Source organism: Zalophus californianus, chromosome 14 (genome assembly GCF_009762305.2).
Source record: "Zalophus californianus isolate mZalCal1 chromosome 14, mZalCal1.pri.v2, whole genome shotgun sequence".
Lineage (NCBI taxonomy): Eukaryota > Metazoa > Chordata > Mammalia > Carnivora > Otariidae > Zalophus > Zalophus californianus.
The window spans coordinates 79,702,141-79,718,722 of NC_045608.1; the positions used below are offsets into that span (position 1 = coordinate 79,702,141).

Consider the following 16,582-nt stretch of genomic DNA (forward strand, 5'->3'; position numbering starts at 1 on the left):
GTGATGTTGAGCCACCTTTTCATATGCCTGCTGGGCATACGTATGTCTTCTTTAGAAAAATGTCTATCCAGGTGCTCTGCCCATTTTTTTAATCAGACTGTGTGTGTGTTGAGTTGTGTGAGTTCTTTATATATTTTTGGACATTAACCCTTTATTGTATATATCATTTGCAGGTATCTCTCCCATTCAGTAGGTTGTCTTTTCACTTTATTGATGGTTTCCTTCACTATGCGAACGCTTTTTAGTTTGATCAAGTCCCAATAGTTTATTTTTGCTTTTACTCAGACACAGATACAAAAAAAAATATTGTTAAAACCAATTATTTGACCCTCAATCTTGGAAGGTAACTTATCTGGCATAAAATTCCAGGTGGAAGTATTTTTTCTAACACTTTGCTTCTGTTCTATCTTGGCTAATGAGGAGTCAGCTGTTGGCCTGACAGTCACTTCTTTTAGGAACTCCATCTTTTCTCACTGAAAACTTTTAAGATTTATCCTTATTCTTTTTTTTTTTTGAGATTTTATTTATTTATATATTAGAGAGAGAGAGAATGAGAGATAGAGAGCACAAGAGGGAAGAGGGTCAGAGGGAGAAGCAGACTCCCCGCTGAGCAGGGAGCCCGATGCGGGACTCGATCCCGGGACTCCAGGATCATGACCTGAGCCGAAGGCAGTCGCTTAACCAACTGAGCCACCCAGGCGCCCAAGATTTGTCCTTATTCTTGATCCTTTGGAGTTACAGTAGGTGAAGATACACCATTATCCTCTGGCTTGGTGCTTTAGAGCGCACTTTGGGTTTTTCTTACTTTCATTCAGAGTCCTAACAAGTATTTGCTCCTTGTCCCCCTAGAATAAAGGGTTCTGCAAACTTTTTCTGTGAAGGGCTAGATAGTTAATACTTTAGGCTTTGCTGGCCACATATGGTTTCTGTCACATTTTATTATTTCTGTAACAATTTTTTTTTAAAGTGTAAAAACCATTTTTAGCTCACAAGTAGCACAAAAAACTTGTCAACTCCCACTTAGGAATTCCAGTCATCACTTCCCACTCCACTAGTACACGTTCTCCTACTCTTCATCTCCTTCCCAGGCACCCCAGCTTCTCATTCAAGGGCTACACACACACACACACGCACACAAATCTCCTGCTTAACAGGAGTTAGTTTAAATCACTTGAAATCCACGCTATCTGCAGAAATGTAATCCTGACCCCCAGAGTTGTGACTCTGAACACGTCCTGCAGGGAGACATGGCTTATTGCAAAGCTACCCAAATTTTCTTTGGACTTAGACCACAGTAAAACATACATTTGCATTGTTACCCAGCATACAAATGCACACTACACACATATCTGAAACAGGAGTTCCATGAAACAATACCTACCCTTATCTCATGCAATGTACTCTGACAATTTCTCTTCCATTCTATCCTATTCTTATTTTTAAAAGGCTGTCACCATTCACTAAGTTGCTTTTATGACCCACTAATTGGTTGAGGCTTCCAATTTGAAAAACACTGGTCTATAATATTCTTTTTATTTTTTTAAAGATTCTATTTATTTACTAGAGAGAGAGAGAGAGAGAGAGAGCATGAGCAGGGGGAGGGGCAGAGGGAGAAGAAGGAGGGGAAGCAGACTGCCGCTGAGCATGGAGCCTGACATGGGGCCTTATCTCAGGACCCTGAGACCATGACCTGCACCGAAGTCAGAAGCTTAACCAACTGAGCCACCCAGGCGCCCCTATAATATTCTTTTTAGAACACTGGGAGTTAAAGATGAGTTTTGTGGGCTAGCCTGGGACTCTAATCATCATGTATAACATTGTTTCAATGCAATATGTATTCTTATTTCCTAACAACAGGGTTAGAATCCAATTTGGGGAACTCAATCCATCTGTAAGCAGGGGACTGCCAAGGTCTAATTCAGGAACATTTTTATATTAGGAGTTCATTTAGACCCAAACAAGGAAAAGCTGACAACCTTCCTAAAGTAATTCTAATACACTTGTCTGCTTGGGAATAGAGCTTATCAGGAGGTAGTCAACCTTAGCATTTCTGCAACTTCTTTTCCCTTTGAAAAATGACTTAATTTGAATTTCTGAAGACAGCACAGAAGTGATTCATTTTCCCCATAATGCATGGATTGGAAGTTATTTTAATGTGTTTGCTACAAAATATAATTCTGCAGCTGCCCAGAGGGTTTTTGAAATCTACCAGTTTCTGTTCCTACAGTTGCAGCTGTGTCTTAGGCAAGACCTTTCCCATCCTCACTTGTACTAATGGAAAGAAAGAGTCAGGTAGCCTGGCAGTATGGAGGTTTCTCAAAAGATTAAAAATAGGACTACTATACGATCCAGTAATTACACTCCTGGGTACTTACCCAAAGGAAATGAAAACACTAATTCGAAAAGATATTTGAACCCCTATGTTTATTGCAGCATTATTTACAGTAATGAAGATATGGCAGTAACTCAAATGTCCATCAATAGATGAATGGATAAAGAAGATATGATACATATATACAATAGAATATTACTCAGCCATAAAAAAGTATGAAATCTTGCCATTTACAACAACATGGGTAAACCTAGAAGGTATAATGCTAAGTGAAATAAATTAGAGCAAGACAAATACCATATGAGTTCACTCATATGTGGAATTTAAGAAACAAAACAAATGAACAAAGAGAAAAAGAGACAAAAACCTTTTTTTTTTTTTTTTGGTTGCCAAATGATCCTTTACTGAAACATTTTCCTTTGTAGTTAACTAGCTGGGCATTCCAGCGCACCACTGTTGCTGTCATCTATGATGTCATGAGGGTGGTGGCCATCAACATTGCAGCCCACAGACTGGGCAGTCCCCAGGATTTCTTTAATGGCTCCAGAGAGTTCTCTGGCTAAAGATCGGTGTCGCATCTGTCGAGCAATATTGACAATCTCATCAAAAGCGGTATTTCCACTGTGCTTAATGTTTTTCTGCTTCTTTCTGTCTCTTGGTGGTTCCTTGAGGGCTTTGATAACCAGGGCAGAGGCAGAAGGTACCGCTTCAGTCTGGGCCTGTCTGTTCTGAATGGTCAGTTTCACCGTAATCCTTAGACCCTTCCAATCACCGGTTGCCTTGGCGATGTCATCACCAACCTTTTTTGGAGACAGACCCAGCGGGCCGATCTTCCGGGCCAGGGCAGACGTGGCACCGACTTCACCACCGGGTCAGTCAGGTACACAACTTTGATCTCGTTGGGGTCGAACTTAGGTGGCATGGCGGAGGTGGCTGGTGTCAGATGAACCCGGATTCGAGTCCTGTGTCAGGCTCCCTGCTCCGCGGGGAGCCTGCTTCTCCCTCTGCCCCTCTCCCCCCCACCCATGATCTCCCTTTCTCTCTTAAATAAATAAAATCTTTAAAAAAGTCAGGCAGTTTGGGAAATATTTCCCCATGCACCCAAATTTCATCAAAGCTACATTTAGGAATTTTCAGAATATTGTTAGGAATGACAGAGCCTGGCTATATTTTTAGGGTTTTGCAAGTCTTTTTACTCTATTTTATATAAATATGAACAGCAGTCTAATCTAATGAACTCTAAACTGTGTGTGCATCATTAGGTACCCTCAGGCTTTTTTTAGAGATATGTAAATTAATCATTTTATACAATTATTTCAGAAAATATTGGGGTTTGGAAGTACATGGGTGTATCCTACGAATATTCATCACTTTTCAAATGTACTCTACCATCATTTACTCTTTTCTACCCCTCAAAAATAAAAGCTAAATATCCCTTCATGATAGTAAACACAAGGCCATATGGATGCTGTCTAGCGTTACAACACTGAGAGATGCAAAACTACTTCTTGCCCACAAGCTGATGGATAATCCAGGAGGCTGTCAGCAAAAGCCAAGGTTTCTCCTCAAGGAGTCCATATGCTTCAATGTCCCAGACTATATTTATCCTAGGTCTTCTGATCTGAATCACCCTTCTGACAGAATAGTGGAGGGTCCCAAATGTCACACGAGTGGTACGAAGGAAAGGTTTCAAGCCTCCAAAATCCTCCTCTCATTCCACCATGACCCCTTTAGCCTTGCAGACTGTCAGAAGTTTCCATCAGCTGATATGGGGTAAGTATTTATTTTAGTGTCTGGCACACGATAAGCCATTCAACAAATGCTAGTTCTCCCCTTCCCTTTTGTGTTCTAGTTTCTCACTTTTAAATTATTTTATGTTTTTAAAGTTTTTATTTCTTTATTTGAGAGAGAGAGAGAGCACAAGCAGGGGGAGCAGCAGGCAGAGGGAGAGGGAGAAGCAGCCTCCTCGCGGAGCAGGGAGCCCGATGCGGGGCTCGATCCCAGGACCCTGGGACCATGACCTGAGCCGAAGGCAGATGCTTAACCCACTGAGCCACCCAGGTGTCCCCTCCAGAGTCTCATTTTAAAATAAAATTTCAAAAACTCTATTTGTTGGGAGCTTCCAGTTCAAGATGAGTCACTGAACACTGGTATTTGCTTTCCCTCCCTTGTTCGGCTCCTTTCTGCCATGCTTCCCACTACACTTGAGATACCAACCAAATGGAATAAATCCATAACAACAAAGAGAATAGGAGAGGGACCACCACAGGTCATTTCAGTAAAGGAAAGACCAGCTCTGACTGACTACAGTCTCACTAGCCTCCAGGATCAGAAAGGGAAGTAAACAAAGTTGGGCACAAAGGAAGGAAGCATCTAGGAACAGTCTCCTCTGATCGGCAAAAAAATCGTGACTTGGGACCCCCCCAAAAAGGACAATAATCCTAATATAGAGTGTAAAAACAGATTATTCATTTTCAAACTTTAAGAATCCACTCAGGGAAGATTTTAATGTAAGTATAGAACAAAATGCAGTATTATCAACCTTGACTTGAGGATGTGTAGTACAATAGGAGTGGGGGCTCTGGAGCTAGTGTCTGGATTTCAATCCCAGCTCTGTCTTCTTGAAATGACTATGAAGTAAAGACTAGAGGGAGTAGGGTATGGGCCTAACTGAAGGAAAAGCATTCCGGGCAGTGGAAACAGCAAGGGCAAGGGAACTGAGGCAGAAGTAAACCTGGTATGTTTGAAGAACAGGCATGTCCCTCAGTGGGGGACAGTAAAAGTTAGCGGTCAGAGAGTGTGCAGTTGCAGCCATTAGAAAAAATGAAATAATATCAAAATTCAATAAGGATGAATGAATAAACAGTGTTTCTAGTAAGTCAAGGAGTAGCATATTATTTAAGGATATTCAGGAGGCCACCAAAAGAACTAGAAATGAAAACTCTTTAAAGTTGGTTGACTCTACGAAATTGTACTGGGGACGGGAAACGAGGCAACAGTACACTTCATTATTAGATCTTCTGCACAACAACAACAACAAAAAACCCATGTGCGTATCATTTTACTTTTATAAAAGGGAAATGAAATTAAAAACTCTCCAAGTGGAAAAAAAGTATTTGTCTGCAATGAAAGTGATCATAACAGAATTTGCATGATTTATACGCCCCTGAAGTAACTCAACAGCAAATATGTCCCAGGTGGACTTTTTACCTTTGAGATTTTGCATCTTCCTCAAAAAACTTTTCCATGCTGCTGTGATTGTCTTGGAAAACAGATTATGAAAATTACTTCACACACTCCTGCTGGTACAGCCCCATGGCTGTCACATTTTCAGTCCTGAAACTCTTTAGACTCCCCGGTCTTCTAGAAGCTACAGATGCAAGCTGGAGTACAGCTGACCCAGACACCCAAGAAGAATATGATAAAGAGATGCAATTTAACAGCAGAATGAGAAGGAAGGTCTCTGGAAGTGTCCTGGGCTCACAGTACCCGTGTAGGACCAGAAGAAGGAAGCTACTGCATCTGCTTAACTGTGAGGCATTATCGTAAACCCAGCAGTCCTCATGAAATCACTCCTGCTTCTAGAGGCTGCTCATCATGTAGGTGTCCTGCCACACGTGCACAAGATACGCAAAAAGCAGATGAGTTAATATGCTAATAACCAGAAAACTGTTTTGCAGTTAACTAGGAGCCAAGATAGATTTCCCCCTTTTAATTCAAACCTGAAGATCTAGTTTGCCTAATAAGCAAAGGAATGATACGTACAAAATTCAGAATTGTGGTTATAGATCAGATAGAAACCTTCTGTTTTTTTTAAGTTTTATTTATTTAAGTAATCTCTACAACCAATGTGGGGCTCAAACATGACCTCAAGATCAAGAGTCACAGGCTCCTCTAACCGAGCCCCCAGGTGCCCCCAGATGGAGATCTTCTAGATGGAGAAGGGGGAAGAAGTTTGATGCAATGATATTGTCAATGTTCCACTTCTTAGGTTAGGTGTGGGTTCACTGTTCTTCTTATTATTATTTTAAAGATTTATTTATTTATTTTAGAGAGAGAGAATGAGAGAAAGAGCAGGAGGGGCAGAGGGAGAGGGAGAGAGAATCCCAAGCAGACTCTGTACTGAGTGTGGCGCCCGACTTGGGCTCAATCTCACAACCATGAGATCATAACCTGAGCGAAAACCAAGAGTCAGACACTCAACCGACTGAGCCACCCAGGCGCCTCTATGTTATTATGTACATGTAGAATACATACCTTCTTTTGTATGTGTCAGATATTAATAATATATTTTAAGGGAAAAAAATTATGTTGCCTGAGAGAGACATATTGCACTACCCTACAATGTCATTCCATTTCTTAATAACATTAAGTTACAGCTTCTTTTTTACCTACCTTTTAAGTTCTTCCACAGACATTCCAGTACTTCATGAAAGACTATGCTGTTTATAGTGGAAGTACAGGGATTTAGAGTCAAACCAACTTGAGTTCAATACCTGTGCCCTCTAAAACTCTCAAGTCAAGTTTCAGCTGTTGATTTTTTTTTCAGACATAAGTTAATTCCATGAACTTCAGCAAATAAAGAAGGACTGTGTATAAATTTATGCTGGTTCTCTGGTCCAGAATACACTTTCCATTTAAAATATTTGTGATCACACTTCTGTATGTCATGGAGAGCTTCTAGTGGGAATTAGTATATCATCTGTTCTTGATGAAGAGAACAATGGACAGATGTTGCATAATCCCTGGATAATGCTAAATGTGACAAAACCAGCGAGACACACTAAGATATTTCTCCTTTTCTTGAACTGTCAGGTCAACAGGTCAATTCTAAAGCAATGAAGTCCATAGTACAATAGGATATCTGCTAAGGTAAAGTTAAATCCTGTAAGGCAGACTTTATCTTCAAGACAGGAGTTAAGATCCTTCAACAGAGTTGCAGATATTGTCTTTATTGGAGTGTCCATCTACTTGAGTTACCCTGTATTGCAACCACTGCTGAACGATGGCTTTTTCTTCTGCAGCGCTCCCAAGCAAATATTCTTTGTTGGCCTGCTTGACAAGATGAGCTGCTATAGGAGTCAGTCCTGTTAGACTTGGACCATTGTTTGTTTGAAGAACTGCAATCTGGCGCTCACCCTGAACGCTGTATTTGTTCCCTTTACTCAGCCCCAGGGACTTCTCAGGCAGCGTCAGCTCTGTGGCCGCCATCTTCTGGCAGGAGCTCTTGGCAGGGGCCTCAGCTGCTGATTTTTATTCTTACAGCTACTTCTCCTATTTCACCTGGTCATATGCATTGTCTCGATTGTGTCAACAATTACAGTTTTTCACAGAAAGACACCGTCATCCTATAACTGTAGTTTGGAGAGTGGTTATGGACTGTGGTCAGAACTGACCTCATGGAAACAATCATTTCTGACACAAGCAATGCCGCAGTACCTCTCCCACAGGCTACTGCACCCACTCCCATGCTGAATCCTAGATCCCAGAATCTCAGCGTGGCCTGCCTGACCCCTGGACCTCTGCTTGCCCAGCTGGGAGAGGCCAACACAGAGGCATAGGCTGGCCGACATTCAAAGACACGACTTGAAAGTTTAGAAGATCATCAGTGTAAGAAGTCTGGTTAAGCCTATATAATAACTTGTGCTAAGAGGTGTATCATGGAATAAAATACTCATTCAAACTCAGGTAGCTACAGTCCTTGGGGACTGACTCCAAAGATGGACATCAACAATTCCTTCCATCCCTGTGTATGTCTGTCACTCCTCCATCAACAAGTGGAGTCTGTTTCCTCCTCCTGAATCTGAGCGGGCTCTGCAATTTGCCTTAACTAAGAGAACATGGCAGAAAGAAGCTAGTGATAGCTCTGGGCCTAATCCAGAAGCTGTCTGGTAGCTTCCACTTTCACTCTTTGGCAACATGGAGCCTCCACATAAAGAGGCCCAGCTACTCTGGGGGAGAGACCACATGGAGGGAGAGACCAAGAGAGATGGGAGGGGGGTGGGGGTGGGTCAGTCCCCAGCCATTCCAGCCATCCCAGCTAAGGCAAGTAAACCTGCCTTTGTTTCCTAGGGCTGCTGTAACTGGGTGGCTTAAAAAAATAGAAAATTTATTCACTCACACTTTTGGAGGCTACAAGTCCAAAATCAAGGTGTGTCAGCAGGGCTGTTTCCTTCAGGAGGTTCTGAGGGAGAAATGTGTTCTTTGCTTCTTCCAGCTTCTGATGGTGGCCAACAATCCTCAGGGTTCCTTGGCTTACAGTGACATCACTCTAATTTAACCTGTCTCTTGTTACGTGGCATTCTTCCTCTTCTCTTCTTAGAAGGACAATGGTCATATTGAATTAGGGCACATTCTACTCCGGCATGGTCTCATCTTATCTAATTACATCTGCAAAGACCCTTTTCCAAATAACACCACATTCTGAGGTTCTGGGTAAACATGAAATTTTGGGAGATACTTTTCAACTTAGTACAAAAACCATCTTGAACACCCCTGCCCCATTCAAGCCTCCAGGCCACCACAGCTGCCTGAGAGACTCTGAGAGAGATGACTAGAACCACCACCCCAATGACTTCTTTTGCCTGCCCAAATTGCAAAATCATAAGCAAATAAACGACTGTTGTTTGTAATGTAAATTTGGGGATGGTCTGTAATGGAGATAACCAAACTGGTCCTTTTGGAACACTAGAGAGGTGATTTGACCAATCATTGACACGATTACTAATAAAATGCTGTTAACATCTGAATAGAATTACTAGTAAAAGGATGAGAACACTGGGGTTTTTGCAAAAAGCTATTGTAACTTTCATGAGATGTCTTAAGTAGGATTTCATGCCATGGTTTTTCTTCACCCAGGGGTTTCTCAGAGGTGATTTCCTGTTTAAAATGAGAAGGGAAAAAAATGGGGTGAGGGTGTTCTATGCCTCAAAGTGACTGTAAAATGCTGAGTAACATGGAAGGAATGTGACACTCTCTGAACCAGAGAAGAGAGTTTTGTTTCTTGTGAAGGACAGTGGATTTTACTCGATTTGACGGCCCCCAGAAAGTAAAAGGAAGGGAATCAATTGTGTTATAGCCGATGTCCTAGTCAGTAAAGATCAGAAGGTGAACAGATGTAAGGTGTGAAAAAAAATGAAATCTAACTCTGACCAGGTGTTAAGTAATTCATCCCTCAACCCACTCTCACAGATGAGCAGTTCAAGTCTCCAATCTTCTGAAAGCCTGGGATCAAACCGGAGGAAGGAAGTGATATGCTATCAGTTTTCCATAACATCCTCCCAAAACTATGCAGGATGAAAAACAGCAAATGTTAGTCTCTTGTGACCCTAGAAGCAGCAAGGCCTGAAATAAAACTGTTGAATAAGAAAATATAATTAATATCAGAGGAAAAATTCTCCAAAAAGGGGATGGATCATGACTATTACTACCTACTGAGAAAAATAGTTAGAAATCTTCATATAAAGACAAGGACATAGTAGACTCAAATTTCAGTCAAAAGGTAGGGGTCTTTTCTACTTACTGACCATGACCATTAATTAGGTAGGTTCCCTGTACTACGTGCCATTTTAGATTCCTCATATGGAAAAGGGGGATAATAATACCCCACTTTCCTCAAAAGGTCATATGGAAAACATGAAATTGTAAAGGTGAAAGCACTTTAAACCCTCCAAAAATACACAACAAAGATAAGGCTTAACTATTACTTTCCAGCATATATTTAAGCACATTCATGGAAAAAATTTTCTGCAGTACCCATTTCAGATATGGCTGTTTAAAAGGAATTGCTAAAGAAACTTGTGGAATTGGGGGGGTGATGGCAGCCATGGTCTCATCAACAGGATATACTATCAACATTATTTCCCACTTTTTATTTTCAGCCCTGTTCAGGAGTTCCAGGACTTTCTTCTGCAAGACCCTCTACCCCTACTCTCATGTATTTACAACAACGACAATTTATTTGCAATAGATGAGCTTCCAGTTAAAGTCCTCCAGGAAAACCACCCTCCTGGAATCTCCACACCAGATTCAGCTGTCACCTCCTATTTACCGTCAAGCTAAACGCAGATCATTGCCAAGACAAAGCTGGTGTCTGGAGCATATGTTTTCTCCTTAGGGTTTTGATCACCAGCCAGTTTGGCATCTTAGAACATGATGAGAAGAGAGAAGACTGAATTTATTGTTCTACACCACCATGCAGTCTTTTTGATGTAGGAAAGATGTTGTGGTTCAGAGCCAACGGCCAAGAAACAATTCTTGAGATGTCTCTGGTGCAAAAAGGTGGTTTTACTGAAGCACAGGAACGGGACTCTTGGGCATAAAGAGCCTCACTGGGGTCATGAGGAGTGGCCCATTATATACTTGCAAGTTGGGAGGGAGTTAGGGATAGCGGAAGTCTCTAAGGAATTTTGGAAACAAGATTTCCACAACCTTGAGAGGCTAGCTATTGTTAGAAAAAAGTCATTTATTACTGTCTAACAAAAACTTAGTCATGAGACCCTTCAGATGTATATCGGGGGTCATATGCTTGGGGGATAATTGCCAACATATATCTTGGGGAGTAGAGATAAAAGAGGTTTCCAAAGGAATTTTTATGTTGAAGTAGATTTACAGGATCCTTGGGGGTCAGGTTAAGATTGCCTTTTGCCCTTAGCAAAGTATTAACATTGAGGCAGCGGAGTTCCGAGAGCACTGTCACTCTGCCTGTTTCAAGGCCTTGTCAGTGGGCTGTGGGAGGTAAAGAAATTTAATTTTTTTCTTGCCTTTGCTTCCACATCATTTTGGATTTCTAAGCAAGATCTAAAAGAAACTAAGTGTTAAGTCTTGCTAACTGTGCACCAGACAACTTACAAAAATTATGTCGTTCTTTTTTATTTATGTATTTATTTATTTTTTTATTTATTTGACAGAGAGAGACACAGCGAAAGAGGGAACACAAGCAGGGGGAGTGGGAGAGGGAGAAACAGGCTTCCCGCGGAGCAGGGAGCCCAATGCAGGGCTCGATCCCAGGACCCCGGGATCATGACCTGAGCCGAAGGCAGACGCTTAACGACTGAGCCACGCAGGCGCCCCAAATTATGTCATTTCTAAAAATATCTGCTAATATTGATAATACCATTTTCTCCATTTATAAAAAAGAAAATTGAAGGTCAAAGACCTTCAATAACTTACCTAAAGCCACAGAACTAGAATGCAGTAGAGTCAGAACATGCACCTAGGTGGTCTAACTCCAGAATTTAAGCTCTTACTATTACACAATACTTTGCTTAGAATCCTCACAACAGAAATACAGAATTGATGGTGCAGCTTATGCATTCCTCCTCCACCTGTCTTACTGGCAGCTACTGCACTATAGGTGAGCAGACAAGCTCTGGCATGTCTATGTTCTTTTGGTGGGAATTTAGTCATCTAGGTTTTACTTCTTGTGGTTATCATACATAAGTTTTTTTTCTTCTTTTTCTTCTTCTTCTTTCTTTTCTTTTTTGGTAACCAAATTCATTCTATTTGTTCTTTTATACTCAAGCTAATGATTTTTTCCGTGATAGTTACAATAAAAGTCTAAGTCCTAAGTATGACATTCAAGACTCTCCATGAGCTGGTCCTCTCATAATTCCTGTTTCATCTTCTCTAATCTTTCCTCTTTTACTCAAAGCACCAGGCAAACCATATTAAGGATCACAGTGTGCGGGTGCCCTGTCTACGTATATTCTTATGATGCATTTTTCATGTAGAGTGGTGTTCCCATCTGGGATGAATTCTTGTCAATATTTCAAAAATCCTAGTACAGATGAACATTACCTGGAATAATAACTTCGGAGACTAAAATATTAAATTTCTTGGCTTCTGGCCAAAAATGCTTAGTATGAGAGTACTGATTTTCTCATCTGATTAGAAATTCTGATTAACAGGGTCCTGGGTGGCTCAGTCAGTTAAGCATCTGACTCTTGATTTCAACTCAGGTCATGATCTCAGGGTCCTGACATCGAGCTCCGCATTGGGCTCTGTGCACAGTGGGGAGTCTGCTCCATATTCTCTCTTTCCCTCTGCCCCTCCCCCCTGCATTCTTTTTCTCTCTCTTCTGTCTCTCTCTCTAAAAATAAATAAGTAAATCTTTAAAAAAAAAGAGAGATTCTGATTACCAGTAATGTATGGCTTTTGCTAACAAATTGAGAAGTAAAGTATCTCTTGGTAAATGCACATTTATTTACTATGACAAAATCATTTTGAAAACAAAACTGGACAGGGGGAGAGATAGGCAATAAAAGTACGCGTTGGTGATAGAAAGTTTAGGAACCAGTTGACCTATGGTGGTCTTTATTCTAGCACTTTTTCTTATTGAAATCCATCTCATATGCTTCTTCCTCCATGAAGTCTCCCTCTATGTTATCTAGGAGAAGTAACTCCTCCTTGCTTTTTGATCCTATGACACAGAGTATATGCTGTTCTCATAGAAACTTATTTCCATATTTTCTTGGCTGTAAGAGGATATCAAGTATAATTTGCATCGTTACCCTACATACCACAAAGAATGAAAAAAACACTATTAACTGAACTATGACACACCATCTCGATTTCAACATGTGAAAAAGTACCCCCAAAAAAGTGTGTTACAGAATTAATGAGATACGGTATCATGAGTAATTTGCATTTCATTTCCTTTACTAGATCATTAAGAGGGAGCTGCTATGTCTTGTTTGTTTCTATTTGTCCAGGACCCTACACTTGCCTTACATGAGGTATATATTCAATGTGTGTAATATTGAATTGTTAGCTTAGAATTATCCTAAAGGACTCTGAAAGCTGGGTGACACACTAAGGCCCTTCATGAAATTTCACGCCCTGTTCCTGCCTTTTGCATATGCTTGTAGATCAGTCTATTTATAAATTAGACAATAAACAAGAAAGCATGTGATCCTAACAGAATTCCTCATCTACATATCAGTGAGAAGTAAACATTTTCACTAAAACATTATTTGTTAGATTTCTATTGAACCTTTTATTCAGATAAAACCTGGGGTGCTACATAGAGAATTTCATATTTGCAACTCTTGAACAATTTACTTTTGAAAATTGGGCCAAGAAAGGAAAAACATAGAGAAGCACAGGGAAAGAAGGAAAAATCCATTCAAAACTGAAATCTCTGTATTTTCCCCTAGAAGATACCATAGTCTTAGTGAACCAATGGATGTTTAATTAGCTGGATAGGTGGAAGGCTGATGGATAATATGTCAGTCAATTATTACTACAATAATCCTACATTAGAAACTACATCAAAACCTCAGTGCTACATAATAATACAAATTTATTTCATTCACATGGCTTGGTTGGGTGTTCTGCTGCCCTGGGATGGACTTACCCACATATCTGCAGGTCAACTGGGAGCCAGCGGGTCTAGGCTTGGCATAGCTGGGACAGCTAGACTGGAGTGGCTCTGCTCCACGTGCCCCTCATCTTCTTCGTGGGACCAGGCACATGTTCTTCTCATGGCAATTGGCAGAGCACACAAACACAGGCAGAAACATATTAGGCTTCTTTAGACCTAGGCTCAGAACTGCACACTGTCACTTTGACCATACTCTATGGGCCAAAGCAAGTAACATATCCAAACTCAAGTGAAGAGGCAGGGAAATATACCCCCCCCCTCTTTAGAAAGGGGCTTGCAAAATCACATGTCCAAGGGCTTAGTTACAGGAAGTGGTGAAGAATTGGGGTCAATGATGCAAATAATGGCATCCTACAAATAAATACTGAGTTTACAAAGAATAATCACAAATATTTTCACATTTAATTTTACAACCAGACCAAAAGGGCAAAGCAGATATGATTATTCCTACTTTACTAAAGAAAAAATGGAAACTTGGAGAATTTAAGTAACTTATCTATGATATATACTATTAAATGATATGGAATTAAATCAGAATTATCAAGTATATTAAATAGATATATACTTTCAAGTGGTTCAGATAGAATTTAAACCATGCTACAATGGTTCTTTGTGGATTAGCACACACAGTTCCACTGTAGGCACAGGGTTGGCATGTTTCAGTAAAGGGCTAGTTCAATTTAGAAGAATAACAATACTGGGCTTCATCTTCAGGAATAATCAACCACACCCAAAGTTTCTAGTAAGTATGCTCTGGCTGGTTTCCACATTACATTTATAAACAAGAATTGGGGCTTGTTTTCACATAAATACATTAATTTGTGCAGAGATTGGGCTAAGAGTACAAAGAATGATGAAAATCCAAATTGGGAGAAGCACTGAAATGCAAACAGCATCACACACTGATAAACTGCTTATGGATTTTCTGTCTTCAACTGATTGGAAAAAAAAAACAAACTAGTTTGAGGTGACAAACTGTAACATGTTGGAAGTAATTGGTTTAGTAAGGAAAAGGGTGTTAATTTAGAAATATCAATATTACTACCCTCCTGGTGGATTATATATAGACAGAACAAAATCAGAGCTGCCTAATGATCTGATAGTTTATTGTTTCATTTACCACCATGTATGTCCCAGACTTGGCACTCAGAATAAATGGGCTTTTGCATTTCTTCCAGAAACACAGGTGCCTTGCCATCTACTCACTGCCATTTATATACAGAGAGAGAAAGCATGAGAGTCAAGGTCACCTCATGAAATAGGGATCGGGAGTAGAAAATAAAAGGCAAATTGAAGTTTTCAGTAACTTTCCAAATAATCCTACCAATAATACTTAGTCAACCTAACCTTCAGAAGAAAGCTTCCCTGAGTTCCCTACTTATTCCCCCCAGGCTAGGACCCCTGTCATTTGAGCTCAGAGCATCCTACATTGTTCTTTTGTTGCATTATGTAAATTGCAATGATTTATTCATGGGACTCTCTTTATCATGCATGTTGCATCCTAGACCATAAGCCTTATGAGGGGTGATCAGTAAGTTTCTGGTTCATCTTTTTTACCCTAGGACCCAAAAAAGTATGTGCCACGGAGTAATCACTCATAATATTTGTTAAATGAAAGGCTGATTCAACATAACCAGTTTTTACCACTTCTACCTTCCTACAGCATGTTCTCTGTGACCTAAAATGGAGGGGTATAAGAGGGAGCTTGGGGGGATATGATCTTGATTAGCTGCCCCATCCCCCTTTCCAATGCCTTCTCCCTGAGAGATCAAAATCCTTAACATAGCCCACAAGGCACTGGGTAGTCATGCCCCTCCCTTTTCTGTTTTTTGACTTCTCACTGTTAAGCTCCAGATGCATTTCCCTTCATTGTACTTCTTTCAGCTCCTTTAATACATTGCAACCCCACCTGCCCCAGGACAATTGCACATACCACCTTTTCTGCCCTGAATTCTGTGCACACCCTTGTCCCCTCGTAAATAACCTCTCAGCCACGAGTCCATAATCACCACTGGTAAGCCTTTCCTGACTCCCCAGACCAGCTCAGGCTTCCCATCAGAGTCTCATAGGATCCATACTGTCGCCCTCCTTGATAGCACAAACCACGCCAACCACAGTTGTTATTTTTCATTTGTTTCTGTGACCATTTGATTACTGGCTATGTTCCCCCTGGACTGTAAGCTTCATGAAGGCAGGGACTGTGATTACTTTTGCTTACCATGTAATACCCAGGATTTTTGCTCCACATCGAATGTCCAGGGCTTAGCCCTGTACCTGGCTTTTGGTCAGAACCCAGTTATTTGCTGACTGAGACAATCAATAAAAGAAACAAACACACACACACACACACACACACACACACACCTTTTACATGTCTTTTCTCTCTTCCTTAGGGATGAGCACCTATAGGCAATAGATGTGGTTCTAAAAATAACTTCTGTTGGTATACCAATAAATCTGAATTCAAGTGACCTTGGTTTTAGCCAAGGATCAAATCCTCACCAGTTAACCATAGCCTCTCTGCTAATACAGGGCAAGAATTTTAACTCACTATAGGCCACCTATTTGCAATCTTTCGATTTATAAAAAGGCACAGAAATATCTATCTCCTTAGAGAGAGACTTCTTTCAAGGTATCACTTCTTACTATCAAACCAATCATTAATGGGCTTTCTCTTTAGAATTCACTTACCAGGGTTTATCACTTGTCTTTTACAACTCCTTCTACGCCCACCCTGCCACATATGGTCACAGCTTGTTTGCAAAGACTGCTGATCATGCTTTCAAACAAAACTGTTCCCATATGCTGTGATTCATCCCCCCTTCCTGCCTTTGCTTCATTTGTTTTAGAATTGGAGTTTAATTTTG

The 16,582-nt window shown here is 40.7% G+C and overlaps 1 pseudogene; it reads right to left on the bottom strand.

Annotated features, from left to right (window-relative positions):
- Nucleotides 1–7,012: 7,012 nt before the first annotated feature.
- On the bottom strand, nt 7,013–7,543 carry LOC113913355 (annotated as a pseudogene).
- Between the last annotated feature and the right edge of the window lie 9,039 nt (nt 7,544–16,582).